Source organism: Castor canadensis, chromosome 9, assembly GCF_047511655.1.
Source record: "Castor canadensis chromosome 9, mCasCan1.hap1v2, whole genome shotgun sequence".
Classification (NCBI taxonomy): Eukaryota; Metazoa; Chordata; class Mammalia; order Rodentia; family Castoridae; genus Castor; species Castor canadensis.
The window spans coordinates 2,279,152-2,305,252 of NC_133394.1; the positions used below are offsets into that span (position 1 = coordinate 2,279,152).

Genomic DNA, 26,101 nt, shown 5'->3' on the forward strand with positions numbered 1-26,101 from the left:
GTTGAGAGGGATCTGAGGTGTCCCCAGTTGATAGTCCAATCAATCAAGGGTGGCCCTGTGTATTCATTTGTCCTATGTTGCTTACTTCTTCCCACAGTTTGGGAGCTGTTACCTTAAAAGTCAGCCAGTGGCAAACCTTTCTTCTCTTCCTCCAACTCTTCCTCCTCCTCCTCCTTCTCACTCCACACCCACTTTTTTTTGTCAATAAAGTAGTTTGAACTCAGGGCCTTGCACTTGCTTGTAATGTACCTTATCACTTGAGCCCAATTCACTTCAGGTTATGTTTTAGATAGGGTCTCACATATTTGCCCAGGTCTAGCCTGGATCATTTGACCTTTTTACTTATGTCTCCTGCATAGCAGGGATTACATGCAAGCAGGACATATTAGTCCTCTTGGTTAAGACAGAACCACTGTCTTCCAGATCTCTGCCTCCCATGAGCCATTGCACCCAGCCCACTTTCTTAAACATATCTCAAAAGAGGAGACTTTTCACTATTTTGAAACTGCCTACTTTAAATACTCTCTGTAACCATGTTCAAGTTATGCTGGCTAAACATAACAGAAACTCGGGAGCTAAAAATGGCACAAGCTGCAAATGCCCTTCAGAATTTTCTGACTTGTACACTCAATCATCTCCTTACTCAGAGGTATCATATATATTTACAAACCTCTTCTCTGCTTTCCCTCCTTCTCTTCCTGGGAATTTCCCTTATCATCCTCCCCTCCTGGGCAGTGATCTGGTACTGTGACCCTGGATGTCCTCATGCCATGGGGGGATCCTCACCTCTTCTCATGCAAGTCTGTGAAAGCACCTTCCAAATAAGACTTGGTGTATGTCTGACTCCTCATGACAGCATCTTTTACCTTGACCAGCCCTCAAATCCCCTGAACCCAACACATCTGTTCTCAAACAAATAAGCTCTGTGTGTGTGTGTGTGTGTGTGTGTGTGTGTGTGTGTGTGTGTGACAGACTTTCTGGATCAGAGAAGCATGGGATTGTCCATTGCAAAATGAAGCACACAGAGCCCCAATCCCTATAAAGCAGAATGGTGAAAGCCCAACTGTTATCTTCCCGTGAAGTTGGCTTGTATCACAGTGGAGGACACAAAATTGTGATTTAGCATTTAAGTAGATTGTACTGATACAGTATTCCATCTCCACTGTAGAAAGATCACTTATTAAGCAAAACTCCTGCATGCATTGAGAGAAGTGAGAGGTTGATAACTCAGCAATATAAGCAGTGTTTCCATGAAGGAGAAAGAAAGGGTGTTGCATGTCCACATCAAGAACCAGGCTTCCATGTTAGAGACACTCTACAGCTTACAAAGTGTCATGCAATCATTCTTGCAATCATCTACAAGAATGATTATAGAATCATTAAAATATTTAGGGAGCATTGCTTCCCACAAGGCTACATGGCCACTGTGGAGAAGGCCTAGCAGAGACAGTCTCTGCTCTATACTGTCTAAGGCCTCGGCTAGGAAGACACAAAAGGTTTGGTGAGTCCCTGTCATTGCAGATCACGCCTATGTCTGACACATAGGATGGGATGGCTTCAAGGCTTGCTTACCTGAGAATGTTGACCACAGCTCCTACACAAGGCCTCTCCCCTGTATGAGACTTTCTACATCTAGGAACAGGGTCTAGAACAGAGAGCTTGCCACCAGAAAAGGATTCAAGAGAATCAGGTGGGAGAGGCAAGGCAGGCCCCATCTTGAATCATGCAGAATCACATTTGCTGAATTCACTGTGTTAGAAGAACCCTTAAGGATCACTGTACAGTAGAAGAGGGGATGTGTGCCCCATGAGAGCCATTCTTAAGAATCTGGGGCCATGTTTTATAGCTGCAAATGTCTTAATCCAGGACATATGTCAGATAGCAGGAGCAAGTGAATGAAGATCCAAAGGTGGACAGGCAAAAATTGGCAAAAATCACAAGAGTATCAGCTACTGTAGTCACAAATAGTAGAGGACAGAGATCAGGACTGGAATATTTCATAATGAGGGAAAAATAGTTAATATTCCTGAATGCCAAGATAAATAGTGGCTTTTATATTTAAGGAATAAAATGTGAACTGTCAAAAAACAATTTAATTATTGTGGAAAAAGGAAGAAGTTTACACATTACACTTATTTTATGCTTTATATTTGTTTATTCATTATTTTAATCTTATACAGGGATTTGATATAATTTTTACAGTGTTTTTCAGCATTTATCACATCCAGACTTTTGATAACTTTTCAAATAATAAGTGTATCTAATAGATAAAGATAAAATTGTACAAGAAAACACTTTGTACCCAATATATCTTTTCCAAAAAATCATAAGGTGTTAATTCAAATGGATAAAATTATCACTGACCACTTATGCACAATTTAAGAAATTGCCTGTTAAATCAAAAGGACAAGACAATTATTATTTCAGGAGATTCATATATAAATAATATATAATAATATTCTCAAGCAAATAATAGACAAACTTGGTGCCAGAAACCAAGTCAGATGATTCATCTGAAGATTACACTACACATAATTTCCCTAATTTTAACACTTGAGAGAATAACCCTATACATTGAAAGTTTTAGAGACTTAGATGCACAGAGTCTCACTGCCTCTTCTCCACCCCATTTGCCTGACACACTCTTTGGGCAAGTCAGCAGACATGCTACTTCTTCATGTACCTGGTTGTGTAAAGCCGAAACTTAATCTAATTATTGTGATGGAATTACATGTTGAATATTATAGTTCAATGAAACAGAAACTATCATGATTTTTAAGGTAAGAAGTTACATTCTTTAGCAAAATTTTGCCTTTAAAAATATGAACTAAACACAAGACAATATACTTTCCCCAAATCATCATCTTATATAACAGTTGTGTTTAGATTAGCCAGAGGAATACATTCAATGCAAGGTACTGAAATAGATAAAGGTACATACCTGACTTGGAATAAGAGACTTGAAGCATTTATCAATAAAGAATTGCTATTCACAAATATTTATTTCAGAGAACAAAAGTGAGTTTAGAGATGAAATTCCCATAGTTCTAAAGTTTTAAACAGAAATAAAACTTGATACAGCAAAAGCTTTAAGTAATAAAGGAACTAACCATCATTCTTACTTGGATACTCTCATTCAATTCCATTTGTTAAAATAATTCCTCATTGTGATTGTTGTCATCAACTCCTTCCTCTCGCCCCATTTTCTTCTCTTGTCTTTATGGTCAGGAAGTCAAATGTCTATGAGTGCCAAGACAAGCTGTTAAGAAAATAACCCATTCTTTTACATTTTGGCAACAAAACATGAAGCATAATATATTCATACATATAGACTTGCATCTGATTTCCTTATTTAGGAAACAGATGCAGTTCCCTTGGAAGGATATATTTTACTTAATTACAAAAACCCTTTTCTACTGTGAATACAGAATGATCTGTTAGGACAAAATACCTCTCATCCTTGAACACTGTCCTGTTACTCGAAATCCACTGATGTTGTTCTGTAAGCCACTAATACTCAGCCTAAGTGCAGACACATGGAAAGAATTTAAGGTTCAGTGAAAAAAAAAAAAAGAAACCCTATAATCTGAGGAAAACCTAACAATAAGATTAACAAATAAAAAATGACATGAGAAATGGAATTTGTCAGATTTCATCAGAACTACATCTTTAGGCATACAGAGGAAAGAGACTCCTAAGAAGCTACAAGTGACTTGAAGGAAGGGAAAACTCATGACTTAGATCCTGGGAGAAGAAACCCAGGAGAGAAGAAATGACCTCCTGTTCTGCCCTACTCTTACATCGGTAGGAAGGTTAGGTAAGTTATTGTGTGCACAAAGGAATGGAGGAAATGAAAAAAACACCTTTAGCTTTGAATAAATCATTTTGCTGAGATCTGATTTGGAAACTGCAGAGTTTAAGATGATATGTTGACAAATGTCCTCCTTGCAGATTTTAGAGCAAAATTGCTCTTTCTTTTCATTTTAAAGAAAAGTAGATAAGACATTTTTGTTTTCTTCTTCATGTTACTAAAATCATATGAGTTATAAGATTTAAGCCCATGCAAAAAGAAAAACAGGAAGGAAAGGACAAACAGCATTTTAGTTTAAATATTAACATTTAAAACTTTTTATTTTCCATCTAGCTCATTTTCCTTACAAATATGAGGTCAATAATATGAGCAACAACACTTTAAAGTCTTAATTTTTATCTCAAACTGACATTATACCAATTTCTCCAAGTACGGCTGGGAAGGTTTGATGACTTAGTAATAAATGCAAACCCATCAACAGAAAACATGAACTTTCACTATTAATATGATATATTTATACTGAGCTGTAACTTGAAAATGTTCAGAATTTTGTCTTTCAGTAACTAATTGAGTAATTATAACCTCATATAAGGCTCCTCGAACAAGTAAAATCATAATAATAATTTTGATTAGTCTTGACATAAAAATGACACTTGAAATTACATGGTCACATTTCTCATTTCCTATGAAGGTTTTAACAAGCTACAAGTAGCATATGCAGAAGTTCATTGGTAAAATAATATTTGAGCATATTAAACACTGCAATCAGTTATGAATGTAATACTTTTAAATATATCTCTCTTGCAGTACTGGGGTCTGAACTCAGAATCTACACCTCAAGTCACTCCACCAGCCCTTTTTATGTGATGGATTTTTTGCAAGATAGTCCCATGAACTATTTGCTCAGGCTGGTTCCGAATCCTGTGATCCTTCCAATCTCTGCCTCTTGAGTAGCTGGGATTACAGGTGTGAGCCACCTGCATCTGACTCCATCTCTATCCTATTCACCCAGTCCCAGCCACTATGATCCTTGGCCTTAACTATTGCAATGGTCTCAAGTAACGAGACGATTTTTGATAAATGTTCCATACCTCGGTGAAACTGTTCCAAAATGGACAGTCAACCACCTCAGGCTCTTGTGTCTTGCTTTAAAATATTTAATGGCTTCTCATTGATTTCTCAATTCATTATGTAAAATCCTTACATCACAAATTGCAATTCTTCACGATTATTGCTTGTTTGTCTCCCCAGAATCCTTCTTTTATTTATCCTTTTCACTGGATAATCCAGCCCCATAAACATACAGTGTTACCTGCCTTTATGGTTGAGCTAAATTTTATCATTCTTGAAGATTCAGTTTAGAAATTCATTCTCCAAACACCTGCCAGCCATCCTTCCCTTGGGCAGCTGCGACTCTGGTTATTGATGCCCTTGTACAGCTTGTGTTGAACTGTAAGTCCTTCCAAGATGGGGACTGTGTGGGTGACAACACAGCATAATCACACCCCATGCTGCTGATGTTCAGGGGATGTTCATGCAGCACTACAGACAGATAGTGAGAGTGTAGGTACACAAACACATTGTTTTTGTTCAATTTAATGAGATTGCATAAAGATATCTACCTCATTTCCATCTTAAAATAATATTTTGTTTTCTTAACAATTCATACCTTAGTCCTCTTGAGTATGAAAATCACTTCAGAAACTTTTCTGTTATCCTTAATAATTTTCATTTCTATTCTGTACCGGCTAGGTACTCAGCTTTTAACCATATATAACTATATCTCTCTTTACTTTGAAAGTACTTTTTTCTTTGTATTTTACACTTGATTTTGGCTTTTTAACTTCAGATCTTCATCTTTCTCAATATTCTTTTTAATATCCTTTACTACTTAAAGTTGTTTTTGCTATACTTAAAAACTAACCTCCCATAAAACAAAAGAATCTTCCATTTATTGTAATTTTCAATAAATATTTCACACAAATTTAATTTAAATACATTGGTTAATGACTCTCCACTAATATCAGTATTCATTAAGATGCAGAAATAATTTATGAAGCATAAAAGGTTTTCAAAGATAACAGATACATGAGAAATAAGAAAGTGCATGTCAGTAAAAGTGGTGAACATTTATCAATTGTATGAACCTGTAAGTAACGTAAACTTTATTTTTAGCATTGCAGGGTCCGTGTTGGCTGAGCAGTGTAATTAGTGACATAAGACATATGAAATATTAGGACAATTTAACATTCTGACTATTAGTTTTCTGATGGAGTTTGCTATTCTTTTACTACAATATCACTGACTAATAAAATAAATGAATTAGTGACCATTTCACTTGGAGGTTTAAGTTACAACAGCTCAAACTGGCACATGACTTGACTCGATAGTCATTTATGGTTCTCATCCAGTTTTATCTGGTTGAAGAACTCTAAAAGAGGTATGAGGTTAAATGTTAGCATGTCTTAGCATACGAGGTGCTATGAAAACAGGTTTGAAGTATTGCACTTAATCTTTGCTGGAATTTACCAAATGAAAACTACTCTCAAATTAAAAAAAAATCTAGTCAGGTGGTAAATATTAGAAAAAAGCAGCAGAACATTTCTATGTTGTCAGCAAAAGTAAATCAAAGTTTCTAGAAGGAAACAGAAGAGTGAAGAGTGGTTGGGATTCAAGTTTAGCAGAAAAGGGAGGAAGTGCATGGCCCTAGAAGAACACAAAGCAAGGCGCCTGTGTGCCTGGCATCGCTGCTATGACCTGGGTCTAGGCCTGCCGACTGGTGTACTAACCACACTGTCTGTCTGCACACACATACAGTCCAAGTTAGGAACCATCCAGAGATGCCTTTGCGTTTGCAGTCACTGCTGAATGTGCTTCCTTGATTTCAATCAATGTTGTCACTTCAGTTACTTATACACAAGGTGATTTTGCTTCAACAGATTCTTGTTTTTTATCCAGTGAATAATTTTTTTGGCATAGATGTGTATGTAGAGTTACCGCTCATTAAATGTGCATGTAAGTATACATATCGGTGTACATATCTATGAATAGAAGTGTGCATATGCATGTGTGTTCGTGCATATTAACTTCAGTACATGAAGAAGGCAATGTGAATATTATTTTGGGGGGGAAACAGTGCTACCTTTTGCTATTATTTGTGGTTTTAGGAGCAACTTGTTGGCTGTTCGTTAGAAAGCATGGACATAACTGTAGGTATAAAACATTAAATGTTGGAGCTGTCTTTTTTCCTGTTATAAAGAAATTGCACAGACATACTCATTTTGGGGATGAGTTTAACTCTTTTTACATAGCATAGTATAAGTAATAAGATACAATGATCGATTGCATTTCTTTTCTCCTCTTGGCATATATTCTCATGAAACACAAGCTGTGCATCCTGAGGATTGTGTGTGTAGAGAGTGTGGTATTTAGTAAAGCAAGAGCAAGTGCCTTTTGAAACTACTCACCCTAGGCTCTGTGGCTCTGCTTTATTAATACATTTATAAATCAATGGTGCTGTTTCTTCAGACGATGAATAGCAGATGTTTGTTTAGACCCTGAGCTATTCACCAACACATACAACGAGAGTCAGGCACCATGCAGTTACAGGAGCTAACATTCACAACTGCACACACCACAGAACCAAATCTGTACTGGTGCAGTGCAAATTTCATGGAAAAGCAAAAAACAGTTCATGAATATGAAAAAGTCATCACTTTGGCTTTATTTTGAGTCTTCAAAAACACAAGTTTTAAATAAGGTTTTCTTAGTTGCTAAGTGTTTGTTTAGGGGAAAAAAATACAGTTAGTTTAATTTTATACTTGCATGTTAACAAAACCCCGAAAGGCTCCAAAAGTTTTATTGTCATACAGATCCTTTCATTTGTCATTAAATTAGCCAATGTCCCTCCGAATTTGCTCTCTTGATTCACCTGCTTAGCACACCTATTTTAATGGAAAAGGAAACCATGAAATGTCATTTTGCTTTGTGGGAGTCTAAATATCTCCAATTGTATGATCACAAATTTTACTGTCTACCTATTACACAAATTGTTACCTTATGCAGCATTTAGAAATGAGATTGAATCATCATGATAATTTTATAACTTAAAATTTTCAATAACAATGCACAGGTGGGTTTTATATGTCACAGATGTTAAGCTTTTCTTGAACTGTTTTAGGACAATAGCGAATAAGACAGGTAAGATTATTGTCTTTCTTGAAGCTTCTACTGTAATAAAATTGAAATGCAAGAAGTAAATGCAGTGGAGTGAGTATTACTCCTGCATACTATCGTAGAGAAAAGGCCTCAGTCTGCGTTGGCCCTGCAACTTGTCCTGACAAGTCCTATCAAGGGACCATGAGGTGTCCGCTGTGAGGAGCTTTGTCTAAGGGGACAGGAGAAGGCTGAAGTCTGTCAAGACTGTAGCGGAAGCCCCAGTTACCACTGGTTCTGTCAACAACTGTGGGTTTTTCAGGAGATTCACTGCAGTGTTGATTCTGGTGAGTCTTCAGATGATGGTAGTTTCAGCCAACATCACACAGAGCAGGCACCTCCTCACCAGTGCTGGAAGCAGAAGAAGCAACAATTTCTGTTGCATTGTCAGTTTGAGGTGCAGAGGAAAAAGTATTTAACTTGTTAATTTTCTTAGAAGGTGAGAAGTTGAGAGGTGAGGAGGGAAGTTCCTAAAATTTCAGTGAAATGACCAGGGTGAGACTCGTGACAAATGTGATAGGTGAGTGAGTATGCCAAGGGCTCCATAACATTTGGAACTTATTTTGCACTGCAGTACATTCAGGTGAGAGGTTGTGCCTCACATACATAGATGGAGATATCAAAAACTTGGCGCTTACCTGTGGATGGATGAAAAAGGAAGGTGTCAAGGGGACTTGTGAGACAAGAATTAAGGTAGCTGATCGTGGTACCCACAAATAAAGCAAAGTTTTTCTAATTGGCATGTAAATACTTAATGTGAAAATTAAATAAGTTGATTTTGCTTTCTATATATAAATAGCTCAAATCCCAGAACCACCACCAAAATCATGATATATTCACAAAAATGAATTGCCCCTGTCATAGGTTGGAGAGCATAGTGAATAAGACAATTCTCAATCCCACTTGCTTAATAATCACAAAAATAATCAAGAATAAAACAGCTCTATTTGAATCATTCCCCCTTCAAACCAATCAGTTCTAAACTTCTGAGTATGAACCTTAAGCATAAATGTATCTTAAACCAACCTTGTTGATTCGTTAACTTCAGTAAGTAGTCACTGACGGTCACTGGTGACTCTACTTTCACCATACTACCTGGCAAGCTCCACAAAGCATTCAGCTGACTCAGATTCATCTCTCTTGTCACATTCTCAGTCAACAAATTCACACTTGCAATGGAATTTTGTAGTGACAATGTTGCATAAGTATCCATCTTTACTCACATCAAGGCCTTTTAGGCACTGGGTTTTGCCTTATGGGACACTTCACTGAGAGCTGTCTGTGGCTTCAGGATGCTTTCCTGGTCAGTGTGACGGTCTCCAGATTGCAAGCTACAGGCTGTGTTCAAGATGCATCCATGTGACTTTTTCTGTGCCATGCCAGAGAGTCAGTGACTCCGTATTGCAAGGACCTCTCATGATAGATGGTAGGAGAGAAAGAGGGTGAGCCCTGTACCTCTAAAATCATGCTCAGAGATGGAGCACTGACACCTCTGCCTGCATTGCCCTGGTCAGACAAACCCAATCACTGAGAGACTCTCCGAGAGAAAGAAATAGCAAGGTCTGGGAGTACGGGCAGCATTTCGATAGATAGCCCTACTCACTACGACGCAATGTGTATAGTTATAACATGGGGTCCCTTCAACTCCAGAAAGTATGCAGAAACCACTCTACTTCCCATGTAGCTTTCTGCATTGCTAACACTACCATTACGAGCTTTCTTGAAGGAGTTAGCTGACTATCTCTTATCCACCAAATGGGAGAATACTTTTATTCATTTTTTCAGTAAATGAGTATGTGATTTTAATTAAACTTTTATTTTATGCTTTCCATTGGCATTTAAATTGCAATGTTAAAATATTTTGAGCATACTTTTTGAATGATATTGAAGAAAAAATATACAAATACATAAAATTATATATATATATATATATATATATATATATATATATATACACACACACATATACACATAGATATTTGGAACTCTCTACATAACTCAGTCTCCCAAGTTCTCAAATCACAGCATGTGCCACCATATCTGGCTGGCATTGTATTTTTGAAAACTTCCTTATCCTATGGAATGAAAATATCAGCAATAATACCATTAAATATTTTAAATTAAACTTAATACTTCTAAATAACACATCAATGAAGATAAATGTTAAAAAGTTAAACCATGATGGTGTCCCCACTGCAGAGGAACCAATACAGTAACCTTAAAGCAACAGAGGTCAATATGGGAAGGTGACTGGGAAGTAGTGAAGAGGTCAGGTAGAGATGAATCAATTCGAGTTGTAATGCACTTGTGCATGGAAGCAATGCTAGGAATCTCTCTGTATAGCTATCCTTATCTCAACTAGCAAAAATGCTTTCTTATTATTGCTTATGTCTTCTCTTCAACAAAACTGGAGAAAAGGGCAGAACGGCTTCTGCCTAGAAGTGAGGGGGGTCTGGGGGCAGGGGGAAGAAATGACACAGTGTATGTACACATGAATATACGAATAAAAAGAAAAATTTAAAGTAAATGGTAAGATAAATAAGTTTTAATGCATTCATGGGGAGAAAACATTTGCAAACCACATATTGGATAAAGAAGTTGGACCCAAAATATACAAAAATGTCATAAAACTTGACAACGTTGTAGATTGCAAAAATACCAACTTAACTATATTACAGATGCATGAAATAACTGAATGATGGCTGTGGAAGAAAAGGTTCCAGTATGGAGATGAGGGTAGACTGTTAGGCTAATGGCAGAAATGTTGTTTTCCAGAGTCCAGCTTAGCAGTCCTAACACTGCTGCACACAAGCTCCTGAATGTAGAGACTGAGTCAGTGGATCCTGGACACTCAGGTCAGCGTTTCCAGGGCTGGAGTGAGAAGTTATAGACAAACAACAGAAGAAAGCTAGAATGGTCTTTATGTTATTAGAGCAGAGTTAGAGTATGAAATTGTGAAATGCTTAATGTATTTATATATACATAGATATACCTACATATGAATACACACACACATATATACATATGAAATATTTATGAGTGGGTTGAGGCTCAAGTGGTACAACACCTAGCAAGTGTGAAGCCCTGAGTTCAATATCCACTATTTCCCAGAAGAGAAATATTTGTATGTGTATGTACACCAGTAAGTGTACACACTATTTCACTACTTAAATAGATGAGAAGCCTAAAAAGCAACATCTTAGTAGCAAACATCAGTGCCCAGATATGCATTTCTTTTTGCTGTATGGGGCTTGACTTCAAAGCCTTTACCTTGAGCCACTCTACCAGCATTATTTTTGTGAAGAGTTTTTCTTTTTTTCTTTTTTTTTTCCCAGCATCCCTACTGTAATGGTATTTTTCTTTTTTTTTTTTCTGATTCTTCTCATACTTTAAAAATTTCCAAGAGCTCTTCCTTCCCCCTCCCTACCTCATTTTATTTTATTTTTTCTTTTATTATTCATATGTGCATACAAGGCTTGGTTCATTTCTCCCCCCTGGCCCCACCCCCTCCCTTACCACCCACTCCGCCCCCTCCCTCCCCCCTCAATACCCAGCAGAAACAATTTTGCCCTTATTTCTAATTTTGTTGTAGAGAGAGTATAAGCAATAATAGGAAGGAACAAGGGTTTTTGCTGGTTGAGATAAGGATAGCTATACAGGGCATTGACTCACATTGATTTCCTGTGTGTGTGTGTTACCTTCTAGGTTAATTCTTTTTGATCTCACCTTTTCTCTAGTTCCTTTTCCCCTTTTCCTATTGGCCTCAGTTGCTTTAAGGTATCTGCTTTAGTTTCTCTGCATTGAGGGCAACAAATGCTAGCTAGTTTTTTAGGTGTCTTACCTATCCTCACCCCTCCCTTGTGTGCTAAAGCTTTTATCATGTGCTCAAAGTCCAATCCCCTTGTTGTGTTTGCCCTTGATCTAATGTCCACATATGAGGGAGAACATATGATTTTTGGTCTTTTGGGCCAGGCTAACCTCACTCGGAATGATGTTCTCCAGTTCCATCCATTTACCAGCGAATGATAACATTTCGTTCTTCTTCATGGCTGCATAAAATTCCATTGTGTATAGATACCACATTTTCTTAATCCATTCGTCTGTGCTGGGGCATCTTGGCTGTTTCCATAACTTGGCTATTGTGAATAGTGCCACAATAAACATGGGTGTGCAGGTGCCTCTGGAGTAACCTGTGTCACAGTCTTTTGGGTATATCCCCAAGAGTGGTATTGCTGGATCAAATGGTAGATCGATGTCCAGCTTTTTAAGTAGCCTCCAAATTTTTTTCCAGAGTGGTTGTACTAGTTTACATTCCCACCAACAGTGTAAGAGGGTTCCTTTTTCCCTGCATCCTCACCAACACCTGTTGTTGGTGGTGTTGCTGATGATGGCTATTCTAACAGGGGTGAGGTGGAATCTTAGTGTGGTTTTAATTTGCATTTCCTTTATTGCTAGAGATGGTGAGCATTTTTTCATGTGTTTTCTGGCCATTTGAATTTCTTCTTTTGAGAAAGTTCTGTTTAGTTCACTTGCCCATTTCTTTATTGGTTCATTAGTTTTGGGAGAATTTAGTTTTTTAAGTTCCCTGTATATTCTGGTTATCAGTCCTTTGTCTGATGTATAATTGGCAAATATTTTCTCCCACTCTGTGGGTGTTCTCTTCAGTTTAGAGACCATTTCTTTTGATGAGCAGAAGCTTTTTAGTTTTATGAGGTCCCATTTATCTATGCTGTCTCTTAGTTGCTGTGCTGCTGGGGTTTCATTGAGAAAGTTCTTACCTATACCTACTAACTCCAGAGTATTTCCTACTCTTTCTTGTATCAACTTAAGAGTTTGGGGTCTGATATTAAGATCCTTGATCCATTTTGAGTTAATCTTGGTATAGGGTGATATACATGAATCTAGTTTCAGTTTTTTGCAGACTGCTAACCAGTTTTCCCAGCAGTTTTTGTTGAAGAGGCTGCTATTTCTCCGTCATATATTTTTAGCTCCTTTGTCAAAGATAAGTTGCTTATAGTTGTGTGGCTTCATATGTGGGTCCTCTATTCTGTTCCACTGGTCTTCATGTCTGTTTTTGTGCCAGTACCATGCTGTTTTTATTGTTATTGCTTTGTAATATAGTTTGAAGTCAGGTATTGTGATACCTCCTGCATTGTTCTTTTGACTGAGTATTGCCTTGGCTATTCGTGGCCTCTTGTGTCTCCATATAAATTTAACAGTAGATTTTTCAATCTCTTTAATGAATGTCATTGGAATTTTGATGGGAATTGCATTAAACATGTAGATTACTTTGGGGAGTATCGACATTTTTACTATGTTGATTCTACCAATCCATGAGCATGGGAGATCTCTCCACTTTCTATAGTCTTCCTCAATCTCTTTCTTCAGAAGTGAATAGTTTTCCTTGTAGAGGTCTTTCACATCTTTTGTTAGGTTTACACCTAGGTATTTGATTTTGTTTGAGGCTATTGTAAATGGAATTGTTTTCATACATTCTTTTTCCGTTTGCTCATTGTTAGTGTATAGAAATGCTAATGATTTTTCTATGTTGATTTTATATCCTGCTACCTTGCTATAGCTATTGATGATGTCTAGAAGCTTCTGAGTAGAGTTTTTTGGGTCTTTAAGGTATAGGATCATGTCGTCTGCAAATAGGGATATTTTGACAGTTTCTTTACCTCTTTGTATTCCTTTTATTCCTTCTTCTTGCCTAATTGTTCTGGCTAGGAATTCCAGTACTATGTTGAATAGGAGTGGAGATATTGGGCATCCTTGTCTGGTTCCTGATTTTAGAGGGAATTGTTTCAGTTTTTCTCCGTTAAGTATAATGCTGGCTGTAGGTTTGTCATATATAGCTTTTATAATGTTGAGGACCTTTCCTTCTATTCCTAGTTTTCTTAGAGCTTTTATCATGAAATGATGTTGGATCTTATCAATTGTGAAGAGTTTTTCAAGGTAAGGGCTCCTGAGCTATTTGCCCAGGCTGGCTTTGAGCTGCAGTCCTCCTGATCTCTGCCTCCTGAGTAGCTGGATTATAGGTGTGAGCCACTGGCGCAAAGCTCCAGATATGTGTTTCTAATACGGACCTTAATATCATCGTGGACATTAGATCAAGGGCAAACACAACAAGGGGATTGGACTATGAGCACATGATAAAAGCGAGAGCACACAAGGGAGGGGTGAGGATAGGTAAGACACCTAAAAAACTAGCTAGCATTTGTTGCCCTTAATGCAGAGAAACTAAAGCAGATACCTTAAAGCAACTGAGGCCAATAGGAAAAGGGGACCAGGAACTAGAGAAAAGGTTAGATTAAAAAGAATTAACCTAGAAGGTAACACCCACGCACAGGAAATCAATGTGAGTCAATGCCCTGTATAGCTATCCTTATCTCAACCAGCAAAACCCCTTGTTCCTTCCTATTATTGCTTATACTCTCTCTACAACAAAATTAGAAATAAGGGCAAAATAGTTTCTGCTGGGTATTGAGGGGGGGAGCGGGAGGGGGTGGAGTGGGTGGTAAGGGAGGGGGTGGGGGCAGGGGGGAGAAATAAACCAAGCCTTGTATGCACATATGAATAATAAAAGAAAAATGAAAAAAAATATATAAATAAAAAAAATAAATAAATAAAATAAAAATCAAGAGCTAAAAAAAAAAAAAAAATATCATCGTCTGCTGCATTAGTGGTCCTCCTTGAAGAACTGGCTAATTTTATGTCAGAGAAGAGAAACATACAAGATGAGTCGGTGATATCCAGTCATGCTACAAAGCAAGGAAATCTCTCTCTCTCTGTCTCTCTTGGTCTCTCTCTGTCTCTCTGTCTCACTCACTCATATACACACACACACACACACACATGCACACACAAAGTCACAAGGGCCTAGATGGAACAGAAACATATGCCAAGGGCTGAAGGCAGACAAACTTGAGCAACAAAAAATAACATGCATTAAATCATAATTCCATGTATAAATACATTCCCCAAGAGGAAGGTGATTGTATAGGTGAATAGACAAATCTCCAAGCAGAAGAATTTCAAATATTCTACTTCCATGGTAAAGCTCCTCATTCCTGAAATATACATTTCACACGGTAATTCTCCAAAGAGTGCAGTGTGGGAGAAGTGAAGGGAGGTTTTCATGGTCCTACACCTGAAAATCACTACCTCAGCCAGGCAGCCATGACTAACACCAACAGTGATAGCTTCGCCTGTGACACCAAGCACTCTTGTGATGATGTGCCAAAAATGGCACTTCATCTCTGCAACCTTCCTTCCAAACACACAGAACTCCAGTCTAATCATGAGAGAGAGATCAGACAAAATTCAACTGAGAAAATTTGTCAAAATACCTGACTATTGTGCCCCACAGCTGTCAAGATGATCAAATGTAAGGAAGGTCTGAGAAATAGTCAACTTATAGAGGAGTCACAGGACACATGCTGCCTAATGAAACACGATATCCTGGCTGGGATACAGAAACACAGAGGAGTTTGTTTAAAAACCAACATGATCTCAATAAAGCACATATCCTCTGTAATGATCTGCTGGTCTGGGAAGTGTGCCACAGTCACACTTCTCAATGTGAGGTCTTTGGGAACACTGTATTATCTGTGCAGTGTTTCTGTAATTTACAAACTATTCTAGAGTGATCAAATGTAATCCATCTATCCATCTATCCATGCTCCAACTGGATCAGCCAAACAGCCTTCCCTAAATATTTTGTGTAACCATCTTTCTCATTAGCTGTTGAAAAAGTATAGAACTGTATGCTATGATAAATGTGTTTAAAAATATCGCATTGCATTGCATACAGGAAAGTTACCATTACAGTATGTTTTAGTTACTTTCACCAATGAGAGAGAGAGAGAGAGAGAGAAAGAGAGAGACCTAGAAAACTGTTTTACTTTCTTAATCTTCTACTAAAAATAAAATCATTTGATGGCCTCATATTAATGCAGGAGAATTAAATTCAATGTAGCTTCTTTCAAAGACATGATGTTAGTTATAAGAAAGTAATTTTTTATAGATGGATAACGACAAATATTTTACTCGAATTGGCTGAAATAAGGGTATGTGGAAATCATTTCTACAGAAGTCAGTGTTTCCAACACCGTGGGAATTAAATGCTCAGGAAGGATACCATGCAAGCAGTACTGATGTGTGTGGATTTGAGATGACTAAAACTGCACAGTGACTTCTATGTTGTTGTCTGGAAACAGCAGATCATCCTACTGAATTAAGCATGTTCTGACTCCATCTATTTACAGTGCACATTATGAGTACTTGCTTACCTGTTTCCTCAGCTCACCTTTACTGCATTCATTCATTCATTCATCAACTATTATCAATTCCTTATTGTATGCCTGCTGGACTCCTATGGTGAAAATGACAGCTATGGGTTTTCATTCAAGTTTATCATATCATATGTCTTGAATTCAGGAAACATAATACTAAGACAGCAAAGAAAATATATAAATGGAATAGAATATTGAAATAGATAAAATTGGGATGGAAAGTCTTTGTAATTAGGGGGATCTGATCAAAAAGACCTGAAGAATGAGAATAAGGTAACCCTGGTTTTGAAGAGTACTCTAGACTTTCTAGCAGGATTCGAAGTTAAGGTGTCTTTGATCACCCGTTTGCCTTGCTTCTCAATGTCCAAGCTTGCAGCAGTAGTGGTCTTAGACCTCGAAGTGTTGCTGGTATAGTGTCATTGTACATTTCTTGGAGAATATTGTTCAAAATTATTGTAGAATTTGAAGTTACTCCAAAAAGTCTTTAAATCAAAAGCTGCTATAGTCTGTTCATCCTGCCAAAAATACGCAAATGACTGCATTGTTTTCTGTCAAGCCCTTGGATACTAGGATAGTGAGCACCTACAGATGAACTTACACTTCTCATTTTGCCTGTGTTTCTCACAGGAAATTGGATTAAGTTCTTAAGTTACCTATAATGAGACAACATCCAAATTCTGATTGCTTGATCATTGTATCTTAACTCTCAGTTTTACAACCGTTTTCCTTTTGATGGGATAAATTTAAACATTTCCTTTGAAAAACAGTACCAGTGTGAATTGGAGAAACATCTGTTCTTCCTGCATTTTGGTTGATGTCTTCTAATCCCACAAATACCTGGAGCTGTAAAAAGTCTTCCTCTCAACAAATAACAATGATTTCTTCAATTGTACCATGTGGTGTTTTTCTTCTGATGATAATTAAGGTATAAGGAAAAAGCTTTTAGTGTATGGATGTAGAATCGCAATTGCCTAGAAAACATCATAGATTTTATTACAATAGATAAGAACTTGTCAGTGGCCATCCTAGTCAGTATCACACATAGTTCAAATATCATAATATTCTTCATTGGTATTAAGGTTTTGAAACTTGATAACAATGTGCTATAAGGTTTTGTAGAGTGTTAAGAGGTTGTCATTGTAATTATTTTTAGAGGACATCTTCAGGAAGATTCTGTCTAATTCACTATATATGTATTTCATTGCCCACTCATGCACACACATATGTATATAAATGTTTATATGTATAACATAATCTCAGCCTTGAGGTTATCTTATTTCTTATGTAATTCTTCACTTGAATATTAATTCTAAACTTTAAGGCCAACCAATGCATTAGAGCATGACAAGGGTACAATGTCAATATCATAGGCATTAAATTACGGTATTTGTACTAAATCACCCATTTTCTAGAGTCTGGATCATTGCTCCATTGTTTGAAGTCAAACAAAAGACACCAACTGCATTTAAGACATTAAATTCTTCTCTTCAGTGTAGTTTCTTGTTAGTTAAATGGTGCCATGAGTGTAAATAAACTTTTTTAACACTTTTTTTCGTACATAATAGTTGTGCAGGGTTTTTTGTTATGACATCTCCATATGTGTTTGCAATGAACCCCAGTTCAGGTCATCCCTCCAGTACTCTCCTGCTCCTCTTCCCCTTCTTAAGGTGGCCTCAACAGGTTTCAGTGTTCCATATTCATGCACGTGTAGAAAATACCTCAACAATATTCACCTTCTTTTGCCCTCCTCATTTATCCCCCCCCTCCTGATATTATTCTCCCCTTAACATGATCTGTTTACATTCCTGTCTTTCATTGTTTGAGTGTCTCTTCATTGTTCAGTGATGTTTTGCTGTGGTATTTCTCTTGTAAATGTATTGCACTGTAATCAGTATATACCTCCTGCATTGCTCTTCCTTGCCTTATCTCTCCTACCCCATACAGTTCAACAGATTTTAATGCACATTGTTTTGTCCTGTTCTTGAGCAAATTCAGTGAATTTCAATATTATTTATTCCCTAATGAAGCAGGCTAGGTTCAGAAACACAAAGGTCACATGTTTTCTGTCTTATGTGAAGATAGATCCAAATACAAATTCAAAGATGTGAGGGTGATCTGTCTGTGACATCTGTCACCCCACTGATCTCCAGGATTGACTCAGCTGATCTGGCTGGCTAGACAGGTGTCCCTTTCCTCCCTCAGTGCTCCATGTGTGTCCCTCCCAAAGCTGCGTGCTCAGTTGAAGAAAACAACCATCCCTGATTGAGCAAGAGTATATAAGTACCTGCTAGAACCTCCAAACAAGCCCTCAAATACAAGCATCATAACATGTGTTTATATATGCAGAACATGTTTCCAAAAGTTGAACTCTTTGAGGAGACTAGGGGAAAAGAGAAAGAAGAGGATAAATAAATTTTAAAGCCTGTTCAAAAATGTGTAAGTTCTTATATTATGCACCTAGTAGAGGAGCAAAAGCCCTCCTCTTATTCTGTTTCCAGATTGTAAATCTTCACAGTTGGTCAAAGTTCTGAAATGTTTTTCTCATTAACCTGTGGGTTTAGGGGTGATTGGACATAATATTTATTCTAAGTGCTTCACAGGTCTCACTTCCAGATAGCACCTCATTCAAACCACACTACAACAATTATTTTTCTATCTTGATCATCTGAAGAACAAATAGTTCCAATTCAAAACATTTTTGGAAGTTGCTGATTGTGACATCCTGAACTTGACAATAGAGAATGCAAAGTCCCCCATTTATGGCTTCCCCTTCTGTTTGAATCTTCAACCAATCACTGAAGGAATTTCTGGTGGGTTTCTTTTGGACAACTCTGGAAGTGGTATAGATAGTTCTACTGCTACCATGTTTGCAGAATTTGGACATGTGACCTCTCCACAATGGAGAGTGATTGGGAAATTGACTTTAGACATGTCCTTAGGTGGAGAAGGAAAACGAGTATAGTTAATCCACTGCGATCTCTAGTCAATGCTTATTTACAAGCTCATTAGCTTTGCAGTCTCTGAGTAACTGGAAGTCTTTCTTATATTCTCAGAGAGAGCCATGGTCAATAGAAGACAAACATTCTGCACAGGATAGTATGGGAAGAGATGAATTGTCACAGCCTTTAGAGAAAGAAACATCACACTGAAAAACCAAACCCCATAGTTGTATTGAATTTCATTTTGACATTTTCCAGATGTTTCATCTTTCTTTAACATTTGTCATACAAAGTTCACAGTGTTCATTTGATCCTTCAACTTTTGGGCAACTGCCTCTTCTAGACTTCACACTGCCTCTGGTTGTGAGCATCTGCTCTAGCCCTTCTTGGCAGAAAATGAGGGAAATTATGTGTTTTCCAACTACCTTGACATTTTATGGTTTATTAATTTGCCATTTTAAGCAGAAGTCTCTAGCATTTGTATCTTTTGTCTTCTCTGCTGAAAAAAATTGCCAATTCCTTACACTTACACTTACTGGTCTTACAAAGTTTTGGAAAAAACAAAAATCAACTGACTATCCTTTCATTCTGAATGGTACACACACCCACACACACCACACACACATGCCACACACACACCACAACACACACACACACACTCATACACACACACCACACATACACCACACACATACACCACAACACATACACACCACACACACACCACACACACACACACCACACACACACACACCACACATACACCACACACACACACACCACAACACATACACACACACCACACATACACCACACACACACATCACAACACATACACACACACCACACATACACCACACACACACATCACAACACATACACACACACCACACACACACACACCACACATACACCACACACACACACACCACAACACATACACACACACCACACATACATCACACATACCACACACACACATGCCACACACACACCACAACACATACACACCACACACATACCACACACACACACACCACAACACATACACACCACACACACACCACACACACACACACCACACATACACCACACACACACACACCACAACACATACACACACACCACACATACATCACACACACACACACCACAACACATACACACACACCACACATACACCACACACACACATCACAACACATACACACACACCACACATACACCACACACACATACACCACAACACATACACACACACCACACATACACCACACACACATACACCACACACACATACACCACACACACATACACCACACACACACGCCACACACACACACACACACACCACAACACATACACACACACCACACATACATCACACATACCACACACACACATGCCACACACACATCACACACATACCACACACACACATCACACACACACACCACACACACACCAACCAAACACACAACACACACACCATACACATACCCCACCCTCCCACACACCACACACACACACCAAAAAAATAAATGACATAAAATTTCTGGGACCCGTATTAGATTTATTGTCTCTGTCATCTTTGCAATATTTTCAGAAAACTCCAATTGCATGTAAAGATTTCTTTCTTTCTTGAAATTTTAGATACATTTTCCTTTATTGTGATCTTTTTTTGTCATATACAATCTCAGTAAAAGAATTCTTTAAAAATACATTAATTATTTCTTTAAGAAAAGATAGCTCATTTCATATTTCGAATGGGCTAAATCTAATGAAATCTAAGAAATATTTTCAAATGACTTCCTTTTCTAAGATACATGAAGAATCACTGACAGTTTGTAAAGCTACGTGGAACAATACTGCTAAATATATTTTCAGATGTTTCAAAGGATGAAGTGACTTCCAAAAGAGTTTCAGTGTCCACAGCATTCACCTTCACAGTGAGGAACTGGAGAATGAAAAAAAGAATACTTACATTTAGGCTCACAGATTTCAAAACATGTCAATTTGCTCCAAGGGATAGGAGCCACGCTATTTAGTCTGGAACTTCCGAAAGCCCCTTCTTTCTACAACAGCAAAATGTGAACTTCCTGACATCGTCTTCAAACTGCTTGAGCTATTCCAATAAAAAAATGTGACTGTTGTCCCAATTGACTATGAAATTGTTTCTGTTCAAATATGTACTCTTAAAAATGTCCTGTGTATCAGTTTCCAAAAGTTGAAACATTGAAGAGTAAAAGTGGTACTTGCTGATAAAGCGTATATAAAATTCCCATAGTGATAGTCTGCATCATTGTCCATTTAATAATCAGTTCGTAAGAAGAGATGAAATCACTTGCATCCATAAGCACACCGTGAACACCAACTGAAATGCATCTTGCAGAATGGGATGTTAAAATGCCTCAGTAACAACTGCTCCATCAACCCGAGAGACCCCCTCAAGCTGAACACAATAAATGGATATTCACAACTTGAGGCCCAATTTGGGCACAAGGAAAGAAGGTCCTTAGTGAAAGGGAACAGAGCGATGGAGAGGCCTGGCCCTGGTGTTCCCACAGTGCATTGCTGATTTATACGAAGACAGACGAAGCCCATGGAGTTTGCTGATAACCCAGCATTAGAAAACTGGGTAACACTAATAAAAATGTACATACTGAAGTTTAATGTTTTGCACAAATCCTTCCTTTTCATCAGTGGCAGAGAAGAAATTGGAATTGAGGTCTCCTGACTTCCACTGCATTTTTTCTTTCTGTCATATCGTAAAATGGGATTATGAAGTTCAATTGTCTGGGAGATAAAATATTTTAGTAAACGGCATTTAAAGTCCATTCTAAGACTTTTATAATGCTATTTGATTACATCATATTTTAATACTGTTATTGTGAAAAGAATTCCTGTGGAACAAATATAGAACAAAGCTAAATAAATTTCATTCCCCCTATTTCTATATACCTAAAAGCTATGATTGGTATACTAATGAAATATCTGATAAAATTACAAATGCTTTATTTTTGCCATAAAAAGCTTAGCAGAAGAAAAGGTGTGCAAGGACAGCTTCAGAAGCCATGTTCACATTGAGTTGAATGATAAGCATCGCAGCATCAACAGGAGGAAGCAACGTGAAATGGAAGACATGATCCTGAAAATGAGCACAGTTTCACCCCTGCATTTGAATTTGAAAATGTCTACTTGCCATGGTGGAAAATTATCGGAATGGAACCTGGGTCAATCACTGTGAAGAGTTAATCCCAGAACTGAGACCGTGGCATTTTATTTAAAGTGAAAATAAGTGTTGAGCTGTATTGATTACTTTAATCTCATGTTACACTCAAAATATTGTTAGAGCTCTGTAATCCCCTTTTGACTGTCATATGCTTCACAGCAGAGGAAAAACTGCAGTGACCTATTAATAACAAAATAGTACCCGGAAGCACCATGTTCTCTACAATTTAATGAGAAATAGAGCATTGATCACAAAGCACAGGTCACATTGAATGACGTCATCACCACAGCAATGGTTTGCTTACATATCAAGTGAGATTAGGTTCATATTCTCATATTGAAAATTATTAGTCATGAAAGCAATGAAGTATTAGCCTATACTTTGCATTTGATAAAAATATACAAATAGGCTAAATTTGTGTATGCTGTTTTCTATTATGAAAAAACATTGTGCAAGGTACTTCTACAGATGGATGGCTAAAGGCAGGTGGGTGAAGACTGTGCTCAATGGCAGCAACAAAATACACAAAACCCACGTTTTACATTCTTACAAACAACTAATCAGAAAATAAAAGGGACAGCATATTAATATGAACTGAAATATTCCCTTATTCCAAATTTATATGTTGAAACCCAAGCACCCAGTGTGATCCCATGTTTAGGTAGGGCTTCAGGTGGAGGTTGAATGAAATGAAGATGGATTCCCTACACCAACGAGATGTGTTGCTGTACGAAGAGGAGAGAAGCAGAGAGCATTCTCTCTCTGTACAGCACATGAAGAGCACAAGGAGACCAGAGATTGCACCAGAAACCACATTTTCCTGCAGTTGATCTTGGGTGCCTCCAGATGCGTGAGAAAATGAGTGCCTGTTATCCAAGCCTTCCTGACCAGGTATTTTGTTATGGAGCCTGAGCAGATTAATATGTATGAGGAAAATCCTGGTCCAAATGTTCTTATTACTTATGCAACAGAGTAAATTTTTTGAACAAGAATTGTAACAATCAACCAAAAACTTTGATATGCGTGCATGATATCATACATATGCTGTTTGATTATGTCACACAGACTTGCTGTAATCTCTGACAAAATATTAGAAAACACTGTCAAATTTGATGAAGAAATTATTCTATGTATTTGTCATCTCTATAATTTAGGTCTAAATAAACTCAGAGCATTTGGCAGGGTAAATTACATACATATATGTTTTTAAAAGTAGATATTTACATGTATATTATATGTTAGGTATTATGAGAAGATAATGCAATGTTTTAAATTAGTAAAAAAGTTACAATTCCAGGGATATCCAGGACAAATATGACCATATGATAACCTTATTTTACTTTTTTTAGTTTTGACAGACTCTAAACCATAACCTTGGTAAAGTGCCATGTTCTAAGCTTTATCAAATGTGTGGGTAGCTATGTTTTCTTATCCAACATTTTTTCCTTATTCTGCCTTATCAAATCCATTTTGAAATTTTATTAGGTATAATTCTGTTTATAAATCACATCTCATTAGGACAATGAAATACCCATAATATATTATAAACAGTATTACAGAAGAATAATAATTCTGGTTTGAAATACATATTTCAATTAGAAATTTATAGCTTGAATTATCAAGATAGCTATGTACCATTTATGTATCTACCATCCTCAAAATGTGCAGTTTCATAAATTGCTTAAAAATACTAGTCAGACTAAAACTGAGTATTGTGTTTCGATTAGACTTCTAAAGTCAATTGGAGGCTTATGTTTGTTCCTATTATTTTAGCTCTTCAGTAGTTTTAGACAAACTATTTCATGAGCGGTACGTATTTTTCAGATTATTATTCATTTATTTTCTATTTATTTAGCAAATATACCAAACTAACTCCATTTGGCAAGCAGAGAGTAACTAGGGGTGGAAATTGAGGCCAAAGTCCTCTCATCTCTTCTGATGTCGTCTCCCCTGTGAGACACACTGATGCTACAGCAATTGCAGAGGTGAGTGATTTAAAATTGAAACATGAGTGATGAAGGAAAACTAGATCTACTGAAAGGTAGCCCTGTAAAACAAAACACATAAACAATTTATTTTTCCAGAACCGAAGAATTTTATATTTTATTTTAAGTACAATTTGTTCCAATGACAAGCAGTTTCACTCTGTGCTAAGTTTGTTCACTTTTTAGAAGAATAATTGAGAACTTCATCTTTTTAGTAAATTACTCCTCAAAAGCATTATCAGCCTGAAAGTGTCAATGTAATTACCAACTGTGCCTAAGTCACCACTGACGGCTAGATATAGGTATTTCTAATAAATATTTTAAATTAAAATTAGTTGTAAGTTACACATGAAGCCACTGAATATCAATTTTCAACGTCAGTTTATTATAGCAATACATTCAAACTCTACTGAGGAATTTTATTCCATCATAGCGTGCTTCAAAGTTTCACAGGAATTCATTTTTTTCTTGATCCAGAAAAATATACGTAAGTACACCAGAAAATATGGTCTGATATTGACACCACAGTTGATGATACCCGGTTACACACTGCAGGAAAAAAATGTACTCCACAATCTTTGTGCCAAAGGAATTGAAGTGATATTTGTTTTTAACAACACACATAAACTCAAAAATATATCTCTTAGATAAATGTGTCTATGTAATGTGTTTGTTGAATAATACATATAATTTAAATAAAAGTAAATTTACTACTATTCCTGGTTTTTACTATTTAGTACAAATCTAAGGATTTATTTAAACTGGAACAATAATACTTCTTATAATTTTAATGATAATTCCAGGTCATTTTAAAATCTCTAATAAGTATACTCACTTGTGACTAAATTTTTCTGGTTAATGGGAATACAAGTTAACTACAACTGCTCATTTGAAATCAGATTCCCAGCTAGAAATTTTTTAAAAGTACATTTGCCTCCGAGTTACTTACCAATTTCATGAGAAGTGACAGGCTCTTCTATAGTATGGAGATTTTAGACAATGAAAAACACTGATTGCTTCTCCTCTCTAATGCAGCAATAGCTCATGTCTTAGAACCAGCTCTATTGTCAAAGTGAATAATATTTTAATATGTTTAGGTATGGCCTTATTCTTCCAGATAGAAAAATGGACCAGCTTTTGATGTTAAGGGAGTTTATTACCAGTCACGTGAGTAGTATTGACATCAAATATTTTTGAGGATGCCTTAGAGCTTCAGGTGAGACTCTGGCAATGAAAATTAGAGGCTAAAATGTGTGCACTATCTCGCTGTCTGGCTGGCTTATGTAAGCCAAAAAACATATTCCAGCAAAGTGGAAGTGCTTGTTGGAAAATGGGTTTTATCAGAAAATAGATTTGGAATTAGATTGTTTTTGCAGACCTGTTTCTTAAGCATTTCTGTTTGACTCTAGAAATTCTTTTCATATAAGAGCCAGTCTTTTCATTTGTAAGCCTTGGTGAAGTTTAAGCAGCATCAGAATCAACAAGTAAATTCTAATGAAATCAAAAGCACAGGTCTAAGTACAACTGTGCCTATTAAAGGATGAAGATGTGTTAAAATACGGTGTCAATATTTGTGGAGCCGTGTTTGTCCATGCCAGTGTTTGTTAAAGATCTGAGGCATCTGT

At 37.0% G+C, this 26,101-nt stretch overlaps 1 pseudogene; it reads left to right on the forward strand.

The window, feature by feature from the left end:
* LOC109678291 (putative heat shock protein HSP 90-beta-3) overlaps positions 1–26,101 on the forward strand; it is a 129,489-nt pseudogene that overhangs the window by 53,733 nt on the left and 49,655 nt on the right.